Source organism: Pongo abelii, chromosome 19 (assembly GCF_028885655.2).
Source record: "Pongo abelii isolate AG06213 chromosome 19, NHGRI_mPonAbe1-v2.0_pri, whole genome shotgun sequence".
NCBI classification, from domain to species: Eukaryota; Metazoa; Chordata; class Mammalia; order Primates; family Hominidae; genus Pongo; species Pongo abelii.
In genome coordinates, this window is record NC_072004.2 from 15,949,620 (window position 1) to 15,964,380 (window position 14,761).

The window sequence follows — 14,761 nt, forward strand, 5'->3', positions numbered from 1 at the left end:
TTAATGTCCTGTCTGTAGGCGAGAGATTCTGCATAGACTAGTCTTGGGATTTTTTCAAACTGGCCATTTTTCTCCTTGGCACCCCCACTATCCCACTGGTAATGGCATACACTCTGCAAGGGAAACCTGAGAAATGGTTGTGAGTCTCCTCAGTCAATAAGCATATCCTCCCACCCACAGCTACCTCAAGCGCCCATCAAATCAGAACCAGGATTATAAGTACTTATGACTTTACAGTAATTGGCGACACATATACTATAGTTTTTACAGTACCATAAATGCATCTATTTCTCTGGTTAAGCAATCTCTGAGATGGAACAGTGTTCTGTGTTTGCCAAGGGAGACAGGGCCAATGCCCAGGACACGCAGGACATAGGGGCAGAAGGTGGCATATCGTGGGGGTTTCTGGTTGATTTGCAGGGCCTAATTCCTCCATCGACAATGGGCTGTAGTGAGAAGCTTGCCAAGGTATACATTTTGACTAGAATTGGACTCTCCCCATCCTTAGCCCTGTGATCCTTTGGCCTTAGCCACAGGTGCTCAGAGTCCTCTCAGTGTGGACAAATGTTTCAGTGTTTTTGGCCTGACCTGATACTCCCTGGGGACCCAGGCTGCCTGAACGGTGAGCTGTCTGCTTTCTCAGCCAAAGGGCTCTCGAACCAGCAGCATCAGCTTTTTCTTGCCTTTGTAGATCTGTTTGTGGTTGCTGATGAACAGGGCAAATTGCAAGTAGCCATCCTAGGGCAGCAGGAGGGTCGCCCAAGCCTTGCTTAGAAACTCAATGAACTGTCCATACTGGCAATGGCTGATGTGTGTTAGGTGTAGTGTGTTGATGTAAGCATTGCATCGGCAACTGGCTCAATGGAGCTCTGTCAGTGGAGATGAGCTTTCCAGAGCTGCGGTGGCCTGGGGTGCCAGCCAGGCCAGGTGCAGTCACCGTGCAGCCCCGCACACAGGATGTCTGAAAGCACCATGGCAATGTGCACTCTTCACCACCAGGGAGATGAGAACTGCCAGCTTATTCTTGCCCAGAGAGTGGCTGAGGGCACAAACCCAGAGCACATCATTGATGGCTGGGTGGGTATCCTGGTTATGAGCCAGGTTAAGATGGCTCATGGCCAATGAGGCCAGCTTGAAGGCATGGAGCACGTAGCCATGGAGCTCCATGTAGCAGGCAATGGTGAACAGCTGTGAATGGGTCATGCCACCGGCAGCAGCCTCAGTGGCAATCTGGCAGGCTGCCTCAAAGCCAATGTGGTCTTTCTCACAGAGTGTAAGGGCTGACAGGGCACAGCTCTGTGGATGCTTCATAGCACACTGCAGGGCCAGTGTGCAAGCACAGCTAGCCAGTTCCTCCCACTGTGGATAGTCAAGACTGAGGCACAGGATAGTGGTGTGGGATATGGCTGTGGCAGCTACAATACTAGCAGCCTCTGTAGGGGTGAAGAGTGTGTACCAGCTCTGCAAGATGCTCCCTGGGGCCCACACACCTGTCAGGGAGAGCCTGAGCTCAGCCGTGGCCATCTGGGTCCTGATTCAGGTCAGCTCAGATTACTGTGTGGGGTTTGAACTTGGCCTGCAGAGATGAGTTCTCCCTCCTCCTCGGCAACCTTGAGATGATCTGAGGCAAACCAGGGCAAGGGAAGCATCCCAGATGGCCAAACCTTGTTTGGGGTCTCTTCCTATCCCTTCCTTCCTCAGGTCAGAGGGTTGAAGGTTTCTGCAGGTGCTCTTAGCCCCTCACAAGGATGGAGCAGTAGAGCCTGGGGTTTGCTTGCCCCGAGGCCAGGGTTGCAGATCTGCCAGGGGTTCTAGCTGAAGTGGGGCCTCTCAGGGTAGAGTCTTGTGCTGGGGCTTTGGGCTTTAGAAACGGTCCTGAGCCTCCAAGCTGTCTGGGGTTTCTCACAAGCATGGACAGGGATGGGGACAAAATCACCAGGCCCACTATCTCCCAAGGGCACACTTGAGTATTGGGCAGCTGAAAATTCATTCTCTTAGACATGTCTCTGATGAGAGGGTCAAAGTGCTGCTGACATCAGAATATGGTTGGTTTAAGCAGTGAGGACAGAACTTGGGCTGGCTGAACAGAGGCCATCTTCTCCCACCAGCAGCCCCATCCTTTCTTAGGCCATCAAGAATAGGAATATGAGAGCTCCAAGGATTCATTGTCCTGTCCCAAGAGTAGCGTATAGAAACTCCTTTCCCGTGGGAGTAGAGGGAGGTGGGTGATACCCACTTCTGTAGCACAGGTCACCAACCATCGTACCATCTCTCCGCGTCTGCAGTTAAGGGATGATAAGTTCATCGCATCACCTGTAAGCCAGGTTCCAGGGCCACGTTGAGCAGGGTGCTGTCAGTACTACTGTTAGTGGGAGTAGCAAACTTGAACGCATTTTGGGCCACTTTGAAGATGAGGGGGGAAGAATGAATGTGCTTCTGCATTGCTCCCAGAATTGTTCAGAGCCTCAAAGTGTCTCCTTTGGCAGCAGTCAGCATGGTGGAGGCCAGTTCCCACCGCTGTGATTCCAAGTGTCCAAGCGTGAACCAGGGAGGATAATGGCTGGGGCACCAGAGACACCATACAATGAGTGAGGGACGTGTCACCTGCACAACCTGAATTTTGTAAAACAGGTAACCTTATGACACGTAAGCCTAATTTATAGGCAGGGTCTGGATCGTGAGACAGCAGAGCTGAGAACAAATACTTGGCAGAGATATGCATGGAAACGCTCTCTCGGTGGATGACTTCTCCCAGATCCCTGAAAGGGCCCCCTTCCAGCAGCAAGATGCACTATTTTTGGAGTGTTTGCACTGGGTCATCATCCAATTGCAGCTCTTGGAGTTGACTGAGGAGCTGCTCCTCATTATGGCACACCTTGTCCTGTGCACCTGATGCAGCTTCCAGGGCCAATGACAAGTAGGACTCACTGCTGTTTGGGGAGCTTACAGCCACAGGTACATGTTGGTACATGGGGGGTCTGCTTTCATTCATATCTAGGTAGCCGTCATGATTCAGGAGGCAGGCCTCCGTCAAAGTGAGAAACAGGCAGCCGATGGGATCCAGGGGGTGGCCCACCCAGCCTTCCAGGTTTGTGATGTTTGTGGTTCCTCTCTGCAGCGCTTCTTTCTTCTGATGCTTGTAGATTTTCAGGTGCCACCACTGCTGAACCTCAGAGTATTAATAATAGCCACAGTGAGTCTGAGGGCCTCTTTTGGATAACCATGGGAATATGGGGCATCAACTCGAACACAGGCTGTGGCACCTGCTCAAACCACAGTGGCTGGCCTTGGGAATTAAAGAGTAGTCTTGGCCGGGTGTGGTGGCTCATGCCTGCAATCCCAGCATTTTGGGAGGCCGAGGTGGGCGGATCATGAGGTCAGGAGATCAAGACCATGCTGGCCAATGTGGAGAAACCCCGTCTCTACTGAAAATACAAAAAATTTAGCTGGGTGTGGTGACGGGCCCCTGTAGTTCCAGCTACTTGGGAGGCTGAGGCAAGAGAATGGCGTGAACCCGGGAAGTGGAGCTTGCAGTGAGCTGAGATCGTTCCACTGCACTCCAGCCTGGGTGACAAAGTGAGACTCTGTCTCAAAAAAAAAAAAAAAAAAAAGATTAGCTGGGCATGGCAGCATGTGCCTGTAATCCCAGCTATTGGGGAGGCTGAGGCAAGAGAATTGCTTGAACCCGGGAGGTGGAGGTTGCAGTGAGCCCATATCGTGCCACTGCACTCCAGCCTGGCAACAGAGCTACTAGACTCTGTCTCAAAAAAAAAAAATTGTGCAGATCCCTGAAAATATGATTATATACATTTTCTTTTTCATTTTGTTTTGGCTTGGTTTTTTGAGACGCAGTTTCACTCTTGTGCCCAGCCTGGAGCAGTGGTGCGTTCTCGGCTCACTGAAACATCTGCCTCCAGGGTTCAAGCCATTCTCCCACCTCAGCCTTTCAACCAAGTAGCTACTTTTTTTTTTTTTTTTGAGATGGAGCTTCACTCTTGTCACCCAGGCTGGAGTGCAATGGTAAGTTCTCGGCTCACTGCAACATCCGACTTCAGGCTTCAAGTGATTATCCCACCTCAGCCTCCCGAGTAGCTGGGATTACAGGCTCCCACCAGGAAGCTCGGCTAATTTTCTTGTATTTTTAGTAGAGACGAGGTTTCATGATGTTAGCAAGGCTGGTCTCAAACTCCTGACCTCAAGTGATCCACCTGCCTCGGCCTCCCAAAGTGCTGGGATTGCAAGCATGAGCCACCATGCCCAGCCTGATTATATACATTTTCAATAAACATATATGAAAATGGGCTCTGGCATTTTAATAATTAGAAGACCAAAATCAATAAAAATGTAATAACATTACCCACTAACCAGAATATATAAAAGAAAGACTGACAAAATCAGGTGTTGGAAAGGACATCTAATTAGAATGCTCTTAAACTTGTGGTTGGGTTGTATATTAGTCAAAAAAATCTTTGGAATTACAAAAATTGATAAATTGTGTGTATTTGTGGTGTACCACATTATACATATATACACACACAGACACGCATTGTAGAATAGCTAAATCTGTATATATAGATATATAGCCACAGACATACATTGTAGAATGGCTAAATCAAGCTACCTAGCATATCAGTTAGCTTAGATACTTATCTTTTTTTTTTTAATTTTTTTATTTTTAGATGGAGTCTCCCTCTGTCACCCAGGCTAGAGTGCAATGGTGCAATCTCGGCTCACTGCAACCTCTGCCTCCCAGGTTCAAGCGATTCTCCTGCCTCAGCCTCCTGAGTGGCTGGGATTACAGGCACCCGCCACCAGGCTTGGCTAATTTTTGTATTTTTAGTAGAGATGGGGTTTCACCATCTTAGCCAGGCTGGTCTCAAACTCCTGACCTTGTGATGCACCCACCTCGGCCTCCCAAAGTGCTGGGATTACAGGCATGAGCCACTGTGCCTGGCCAATCAATACTTATCTTTTTGTGTGTGTTTGGTGAGAACATTAAAATCTGCTGTCAGCAATTTCAAATATTACCACTTTTTTTTTTTTTTTTTTGAGACGGAGTCTCACTCTGCCTCCCAGGTTAGAGTGCAGTGGCACGATCTCGGCTCACTGCAAGCTCTGCCTCCCAGGTTCACGCCATTCTCCTGCCTCAGACTTCCAAGTAGCTGGGACTACAGGCACCCACCACCATGCCCGGCTAATTTTTTGTATTTTTAGTAGAGAAGGGGTTTCACTGTGTTAGCCAGGATGGTCTCGATCTCCTGACCTCGTGATCCACCCGCCTCGGCCTCCCAGAGTGCTGGGATTACAGGCGTGAGCCACCACGCCCGGCCACCACATTGTTGTTAACTATAGTCAACATGTTTTACAACAGAGCTCTTGAGCTTTTTCCTCCTAGCTGACATTTTTAGTGACATGCACTGCATTTGAACATATGCAGTTACTATGACCAAGCTATTTTATTTGTAGGGCTGTACTTAACTAAAATATACATGTGTACCAAAAGAAATTAACAAGAATGTTCACAGTGGCTTTATTCCTAATAGCCCCAAACTGGAAACAAACCAATGTCCATCAACAGTAGAACTGATAGATGTGCCATATTCATGCAGAGCGCCACCGAGCAGGGAAAAGAAATGAACTGCTTCATGAAACCGCATGAAGGAGTGTCACAAATGGAATGCTGGGCCAAAGAAGCCACACACGAAACCATTCCTACTGAATGGCCTTCCATGCATCCATTTATGAAACAAGCAACACTAATTGGGGCTGCTAGAAACCAGGTGACTCTTTGCTTTGACAAGACAGATGGGCAGTGGTTAGGGAGCAGACCTTCAGGAGAGGGATTTCCAGATTGTTATTTTTATTTCATTTTCTTGGACTATGTGGTAGCTCCAAGCATGTGTTCTCTTTGTGATAAATTACTGAGCAGTAGAATAACAGGATTCCTGTGTACATTATACTCTATTAAATGTATTTGAATTCATTTTTGCCATTGGGACAAAAATTATTATATTGGTGGATTTTAAGTGTATATTTATTAAATATTGACAAATGTATGTCAGTGTAATACAAATCTCTATGAAGATCTACAATATTTGTCCACATATATTTTGTCTTATCCCCTTTCTTTTTTTCTTCTGGGATTCCAATTAATTATAATAGGTATATGTTGGAACTTTTGATATTGTTCTGAGGGTCTCTGAGACTTTTTTTTCTTTTTCTTTCTTTTTTTTTTTTTTTTTTTTTGAGATGGAGTCTTGCTCTGTTGCCCAGGCTGGAGTGCAGTGGTGCCATCTTGGCTCACTGCAAGCTCTGCCTCCCGGGTTCACGCCATTCTCCTGCCTCAGCCTCCCGAGTAGCTGGGACTACAGGCACCTGCCACCTAGCCTGGCTAATTTTTTGTATTTTTTTAGTAGAGACAGGGTTTCATCATGTTAGCCAGGATGGTCTCGATCTCCTGACCTCATGATCTGCCCGCCTCGGCCTCCCAAAGTGCTGGAATTACAGGCATGAGCCACCACACCCGGCGAGACTATTTTTTTTCAAGTATCTTTTTTCTCTCTTCTTTAGATTCAATAATACTGATCTTTTTTCAAGTTCACTGCTCTTCTTCTGTTATCTTCATTCTGCTGTTAAGTCTATTGATGAATTTTTTTATTTAGACATTGCATTTTTTTTAGTTCTAGAGTTTACAGTTCATCGTTGTAGTTCTCCTCTACTGCAATTTCTGATTTTTATATTATTGCAAACCTAGATAGAGTCTGCCTTTAACCACATAGATTCTGCCATTAACATTACTTACTACACTTGCTTTATCAAATATCAATCCTCCTATCCATTCTTTTATCCATTATTAATCCTCCTTTTGGGGGGAATGAATTTCAGAGTAAATTGAAGACACCAATAAATATTTCCTTCTAAATACTTAAACATATATATCATTTACTGGACTTCAACGATCTCTTTTCATGTATGTGAGCTTTAAAATCTTTGTCTGCTAATTTCAGCTGGCCTGCTTGACATCCCTTCACATCACAGGTAGAAGAGAGAACAAGGATGAAAAAGCAGCAGAACTCTCCCTTGGCCAAGAGCAAGCCAGGCAGCACGGGGCCTGAGCCCCCATCCCCCAGGCCTCCCCCAGGCTCCCAGGACCCCTTTCCCAGACTCCTCCTATGCAGAGGCCAGCGGAGCCCCTGGAGGGAATGCACAAGGTGAGTCTCTCCTCACTCCTGTCGTAATGCAGACACATAAGGAGTTTGCTCAGGGCACAGGTACAAACACACACACACACACACACACACACACACACACACACACACCTGCTCAGCCCTGAGCCAGGATTACAGGGCACAGGCTTTGTGGACAGAGACACTCACCTGCTTCTTGCTGCCTGTGTCTGTCCTGACTTAGCTGTCCTCAGGCTCAAGGAACCCCTTGTCCTTCAATGGAGGAAGTGGCAACTAAAGTCCCTTCCCACCCCAGACCCCGATTTGCAGGTGGGGACGTGCCATGGAGCAGGCAGCCCACCCTCCCTGGTCTGTCCCTGCAGAGCCTGGTGGCATACCCGGTCCCACTGAAGCCATATGGAGCACCTGTACCCAGATCCCAGTCCCTGCAGGACCAGCCCACCCGAAACCTGGTTGTCTTCCTAGCCTCCCATGAGCCCGATCCTGCCATCCCCGCACCCACTGCCACGCCCAGTGCCTGAGGAGCTGTCAACGGCCAGAATGCAGACCCCACCTCTGAAGGACGTGGCCCCAGCCCGAACCCCCCAGCCTGGGTCCGCCCAGATAATGAGGCCCCACCCAAGGCAAGGACAGCCCTGCGGGCCCAGGGAAAAGCAGAGAACTAGTCGTGAGGAGAAGGAGGGCAGTGAAGGGGCGGGCCACATGGAGGAAGAGTGCAGGGCGGGAAGCGAGAGAAAGCTAGGGTGCTGCCCTGCCGGGGTCAGCCATCCAGCTGAGGAGGCAACATGGAGGGGTGGCATCTATCCCCGTGGGGAGCGTGGGAACAGAGAAACGCCCAGGGTGTTTCCGGGCATAAGAAAAATAAAAATGGGCATTGTCCATCCACAAATATGTATTGTGCTCCCGTTGTGTATCTGGCACTGCCCTGGTGCTGGGTCCCCTATGAGAAACAGGCATGGTCCTTGTGCCCCCATTTATAAGCTATGTCACTTCCAGCAGACTCTGAGATCCCTAGGGGGGAGCTGTACTCTCATCAAGCTGCTCTCATCAGCAGACAGGTTGGAGACAGACTTGTAGGCCTGCATGCTCCTGGGCTCCTCTTGAACTCCCAGCTCAGCCACTGGCTGTTTTCTACCCACAGATCTGAAAGGAGCCAGGGCAGACAGGCTCCAGCAGTACAGTAACTCTTTTCTTGAGGAAGCCACCTTCTCCTGGCTGTCCAACACTGAAAGGACCTTGGAAGTTTGAGGGAGTCCCTCTTGGCACTCTGATTTATCCAGAATGCACCCAATCACTCTCTACACACGCTCCTCTCCACACACACGCACACACTCCTCCAGCCTGATACCCTGCTGGGGTTCTCTTGCAGAGTTTTGTTATGAGGTCATCAGAGAGGTCGTGCTCTATGGGGCATTGAAGCACCACCGAGAAAAACCCCTGCAAGGCCAGTAAAGCATCTGAGAGGTATCTGAAGTCAGAAGGCCTGTGTTGGAATCCTAGCTTTTTCTGGCAGTGTGGTCTGGGTAATTTAACTTCTACCAGCACCATGTGTATAATGAACATCATCACAGCACATACCTCACAGATTGCTGAAAGGATTCAATGAAATGATGGATATGACTTACTTGCAGCATGCCTGACAGGGACATACAGTAAATGGGCAAGAACTGGGAGCTACTGTTATTATTGTGTTATTGTGATTATATTCAGCAGGAAGGAGGCCTCCCAGGCTAGGCGCCAGTCCTTGATGAGAAGGTGACCACTTTATGTCCTCTCCTGTTTCTAACCCTCCTCTTCTGCCTCCTGTGGTCCCAGCTGAGCGGCTGTACCTCAGCAATATCCAGTTTCCTGCCTCAGAACATGAAGCCCAGACATACAAGCTGAAGGAGGGTGCCACATTTGAGGGGCAAGGGACGATCAGATGGGGACCCTGTGCTTCAGAGCTTTGGTCACATCCGCAAGGAGCACAGCAGGCCCTACCAGATAAACAGACAAAATCAGGAGGGCTCCAAGGTGGGACAGAGAAGGAAGATTGTTAAAAATTGAATCTGCTAGGCCGGGCATGGTGGCTAACACCTGTAATCCCAGCATCTGGGAGGCCAAGGTAGGCAGATCACTTGAAGCCAGGAGTTCAAGACCAGCCTGGCCAATATGGCAAAACCCCGTCTGTACTAAAAATACAAAAAATTAGCCAGGCATGTGGTGTGAGCCTGTAGTCCCAGCTATTCGGGAGGCTGAAGCAGAGAATTGCTTGAACCTGGGAGGTGGAGGTTGCAGTGAGCTGAGATCACACCACTGCAGTTTATTCTGGGCAACAGAGCAAGACTGTATAAAAAAAAAAAAAGAAAAAAAGAAATAAAAAAGGAAAAAATTGAATCTGCTGTGCCCAAACAAGCCATCAGCTGATCAGCTGTGGCGCCCTGCCCTGAATCATTCACTCCTCACCCTATCTCTGAGACCATCAGGGCAGGCAGGCAGCAGCAGATGTTTTCCAAGACCTACTGCTCCAAGGCCAGCACGACATCTGCAGTGACAATTTTAACAGGCTGGACACCCTCGTGTCCCCCAGCACTTATCCTTGGCCCACTTGCCACTTGTGCCTTGGCCAGTGGGGAGGAAGTGGCAAGGCCTTGGCTCTGGGTTCCACAGGTAGAGTTTTGCAGGGGACTCCAGTGAACTCATTCTTTACAAAACCTACCCAGGTCTCCCCACCTGCTGAGATTATATGTAATATATAATATTATATATAATTTTTTATAGAGATAGGGTCTTCATCTGTCACCCAGGCTGGAGTACAGTGGCATGAACATAGCTCACTACAGCTGCAAACTCCTGGTCTCAAGTGATCCTGCTTCTGGAGTAGCTAGGACTACAGGCATGCGTCACCAGGCTTAGCCTTTTTTTTTTTTTTTTTTTTTCCTGTAGAGATAAGGTCTACCGTCTTGCTCAGGCTGGTCTAGAACTCCTGGCCAAGCCATCCCCCTGCCTAAGCCATCCTCCTGCCTTGTCCTCCCAAAATGCTGATATTACAGACATAAGCCACCGTGCCTGGCCAAGAGACTATATATTCTGAGCAGCTGCTGGGAGGTGGGGACTAAGTTCTGGTCTGAGGAGAACTTCCTGGGAGTCCAGGAAAGAAATGTCTGTCATTGTTGGTGCACAGTGAGTATGGTCCTCACTGGTCACTCAGAGAACAGGGTGTGGCTCCCTCCACAGTGTAGCTCTCTAGCCCCAAAAAGCTGGACCTGGGCTCTCCCCAGTCACCAGAGATCCCTCTCCTTCCTCCCCAACAAGATGTTTGGCTGGCTGCAGCAACTGTGCAGACCCTGACTAGTGGACATTCCTAAGTACCAGGGGCTCGCCTTGTGTCCCGCCAGGCTCATCCAGAAGGCTGTTGCGGGTAGGTGGGATAAGAAATTCAGGAAGCTGAAACAGCCAGAAGGTGGAACCCGGCCGGCTCGGGGGAACTGCCTGTGGAATGGACCGGTGCTGAATGAGTGGAACAGTGGGTGGGCCTTGCAAGTGAACTCAGGAGATGGGGCGTTGTGTATAGGCAAGTCGCTAACCGGGAGCTCCGCGCCTCATTCCGACTGGATCGGGGGCCCCCGCCTGTCCACGGTCCCTGTGCGGGGTGCGCTCCCCCTCCTAGGGCCGTAATTGCCGTCGCCATCCCTACCCGTCTCCAGCCCCCGTCTTTGTCCATTCGGTTCAGAGGCCGCGCTTGGACTGGGGCGCCCACGACTGACCCCGGAGGCACAGCGAACGGTGCAGCTGCAGGGACGCCCTGTCCTGCAGGCGACTGGGCTCCCTCGAGGCAGCAGGTGCCGAGGACTAGCAGCAGATCTGGTGTGCAGAACCCTGGATTCGAGTCCCGGGTTCAGAGGCCCTCGGCTGTGTGACGTGGAGGCGTCGGCTGCCCTCTGAGAGCCTTCGTGGATGACAGCTGATGCTTGGGCCTACCTTCCTCGGCTGCTGAGAGGTTCAGAAGGACTGCGTGTAAAATGCCTTGGAATCTTAATTCTACTTAATTCCATTTACCTGCTTCCTAGAAACGGTCCATGGCTTCCGTCCCTGTCATAGCGCTGCGCAGCGGGGCCGTTCTGCCCCGCTGCCCTCAAACAGCCCGTCCGCACTCCATTGCCCCTCCAGGCGCCGTTATTTTGCCTTTTAACCTGGGGCGGGAGGTTTTAGATGAGGCTGAAAGTCTGGGCCGGGGGGGGCCTGAGGGTCGCTTGCAACCAGCACCCGCGAAGGTGTCTACACTGGAATTCCAAGCCAACGGAAAGAGGGCTCCAGGGGCGCGACCAAGGTTCGGTCTTCTGCCTCTGGCTGCGCGCTCCTGGAGGAATCGCCAGCCTTCCCCCGCGGCTGCCTCCTCCTCATCCCTGACCCCAACTCGGCAAGATCCCCCGAGCGCAGGCCCAAGCTCCGCACAGCTTGTGGGCCGTGAGGTCCGGGTCCCGAAGCTCGGCCCCACTGGGGCTGTCCCTCCGCCTCTGTTTCCAGGGTAAAGACCGCGGAACCAGGCGGGGGTCTGGGGAGCCTGGCTGCGACCTCGGCTGCAGGCTTCAGCAGCTGCTTCCAGGGTGCTGTCCACCCCGTGGTGCTGAAGCGCCCCACGCCCCTCCGCCGTCTAAGAGAAGCCGCGTCCGCGCTGCAGCCTCCACTCAGGATTCGACGCGAACTCCAGGACGCGTCCGCCCTGGTCCAACAGCCCTCACGGATCGTCGCCTGCCTCAACTGTTTAGACCACCGCGGGTTTCACCCGGAAGCACCGGGGAGGTCGGAGCTTGTCTGAGAAAGCTCGGCGAAGGTCCATGCCTTGTCCAGTCCCAGGCAGTGCGGAAGAGGTGGGCGAAGCTCGAACCCCATGCTCTGTCCCAGCACTGGCAGAAATTCACTTATTATGGAGATAGTCCTCGCTCACTCCAGACCTGTCCTGTAATTGTTTGAGTCCCGGGAAGGTTTCCCTCGGCTTTTAGAATCTCAACCCCGGTGTGGCCATCCAAGCTGTGCCAACACTGCTACCTGCGAAGCAGGAGAGAAAAACCCCTGGAATTCCTCCCGCACATCTTTCACAAAGTGAATATGCCCTTCTTTGACACTGGGTACAGCTACTTCGGGACCAGATTTTTGCTCCTGAGCACATAAAATCACAAGCTTGGGCAGGCGCAGTGGCTCACTCCTGTAATCCCAGCACTTTGGAAGGCCGGGGCGGGCGGATCGCTCGAGCCGAGGAGCTCGAGACCAGCCTGGGCAACATAGTGAAACCCCGTCTCTACAAAAAAACATAAAAATTAGTCGGGAGTGATGGCACTGCACCTGTAGTCCCAGCTACTTGGGAGGCTGAGGTGGGAGGATCACCTGAGCCCAGGAAGTTTCAGTGAGCTATGATCACACCACTGCACTCCAGTCTGGGCAACAGAGCAAGACCATGTCAAGAAAAAGAAAAAGAAAAAAAATGTTTTTCCTTTTTGGAATGCTTGGATGACCACAAGGGGGTTGAGATTCTAAAAGCCGAGGGAAAGCTTCCCAGGGCCCAGCCTCCCCATACAATTCATAGGACAGGTGTGGAGTGAATGAGGACTACTATATCCATAAAAAGAAAGAGAAAGGAAAGACAAGACAATATTGCCCAATGAGTCAAGCGTGATCATAGCACAAAGAAGCAGGGCACTCTTCCCCAGAGCAGGCCAGTTCAGAGAGGCGGTCCAGGGCTATGCCCCAGTGTGGCTCCCGCCGTGCTCCTGCGTGGTGTCCCAGGGCCTCCTGACACCTTCTTATCATCAGCCCGGGGCGAAATGCCAGACCAGATGGTAGAGGCAGAAGTCAGGCAGGCAGGTGCCGTCCAGGGCATTCCAGGCCAGCTGAGTGTGCAGCCAGCGCCCAATTCAGACTGCGCCCCAGGCCGAGGCTGGCCCGCGTAGGGACCGCGCTCGGGCTGGACGTCGCGCTCAGCGCGCAGGGCCCCCATGGACGTCGCGCCGCTGACCTAGCTGTCAGACATCGCCGCGAGGAGTAGGCAGGCTCGGGAGGCCGAAACGCTGTCCTCACCTCGAGCACTGCCAGGCTGCTGGAGAGGCTTTCCGGCGCATAGAGGCCGCAGCGTCGCGGCGCGATGGGCCGTGAGCGAGCATCTGTAGGGGAGCGTTTCCCGCCAGAAAGCAGAACCTGCGCCAGCCGAGGGCCCTAGGACTGCTGGTAGGAGGACTGTTCTCTATCGCCCAGGTGCTCCCGACCTCTTTTCTGAACTGGTCCCTGCTCTAGGGAACAGCGCCCTGCTTCTTTGTGCTACGATCACGCTTGACTCATTGGGCAATATTGTCTTGTCTTTTCCTTCCTTTTATGGACATAGTCCTGGCTCACTCCAGACTTGTCCTGTGAATTGTATGGGGAGGCTGGGCCCTGGGGAGCTTTGCCTCACGGCTTTTAGAATCTCAACCCCCTTGCCGCCCGCCCTGGCAGGGTGGAGATACAGCCAGAAGACAGACACTGCTCCCCCAAACCCCAGCCTCCAGTATAAGCTACAAAATAAAAATGTGGGCAGGGTGAGGTGGCTCATGCCTGTAATCCTAGCTCTTTGGGAGGCCGAGGCGGGTGGATCACCTGAGGTCAGGAGTTAGAGACCAGCCTGGCCAACATGGTGAAACCCCGTCTCTACTAAAAATACAAAAATTAGGCCGGGCACGGTGGCTCACGCCTGTAATCCCAGCACTTTGGGAGGCTGAGACGGGCGGATCACGAGATCAGGAGATCGAGACCATCCTGGCTAACATGGTGAAACTCTGTCTCTACTAAAAATACAAAAAAAATTAGCAGGGCGAGGTGGTGAGCGCCTGTAGTCCCAGCTACTCTGGAGGCTGAGGCAGGAGAATGGCGTGAACCAGGGAGGCAGAGCTTATGGTGAGCTGAGATCGTACCACTGCACTCCAGCCTGGGCGACAGAGCAAGACTCCGTCTCAAAAAAAAAAAAAAAAAAAAAAAAATACAAAAATTAGCTGGGCGTGGTGGTTCGTGCCTGTAATCCCAGCTACTCGGGAGGCTGAGGTAGGGCGAGCACTTGAGCCTGGGAGGTGGAGACTGCAGTGAGCCAAAATCATGTCACTGCATTCCAGCCTGGGCAACAGATTGAGACTCTGTCTCAAGAAAAAAAAAAAAAAGAAAAGAAAAGAAAAAAGAAAATGTGGAGCTCTTCTAAGTGCAGCCCCTCTGCAACTATGCAAGCCCCTGCCCCATGAAGCCAGGCCTGCCCCTAATCCTCTACCACACAGGCTCATTAAACTTCAGAAATCTCGGAGTTACTTACTAGGAAAAAGCCATTCCCCACTTCTCCATTTGCATAATAAACAGAGAGGCAGAGAAGACCCATCTAACCACCCCACGTGTACCCATGTGTCACCCTTATCAGATGCAGGAGATGAGCTAAGCTGCCAAACGCTCAGCTTCTTTCTGCGGCATAATATAGCTATCCCTCCCCAGGGCCACACCTGGAGAAGGGAGTGGCTAGGACAGGGTCTTCAGGGAACCTGTTACCTTATTCTCAACTGCTTGTCTCAGTCCCCATCCCCCCAACC

General features: G+C 51.4%; 1 pseudogene; it reads right to left on the minus strand.

Annotated features, from left to right (window-relative positions):
- Positions 1-393: 393 nt before the first annotated feature.
- On the minus strand, positions 394-3,329 carry LOC100434298 (zinc finger SWIM domain-containing protein 5-like; annotated as a pseudogene).
- Between the last annotated feature and the right edge of the window lie 11,432 nt (positions 3,330-14,761).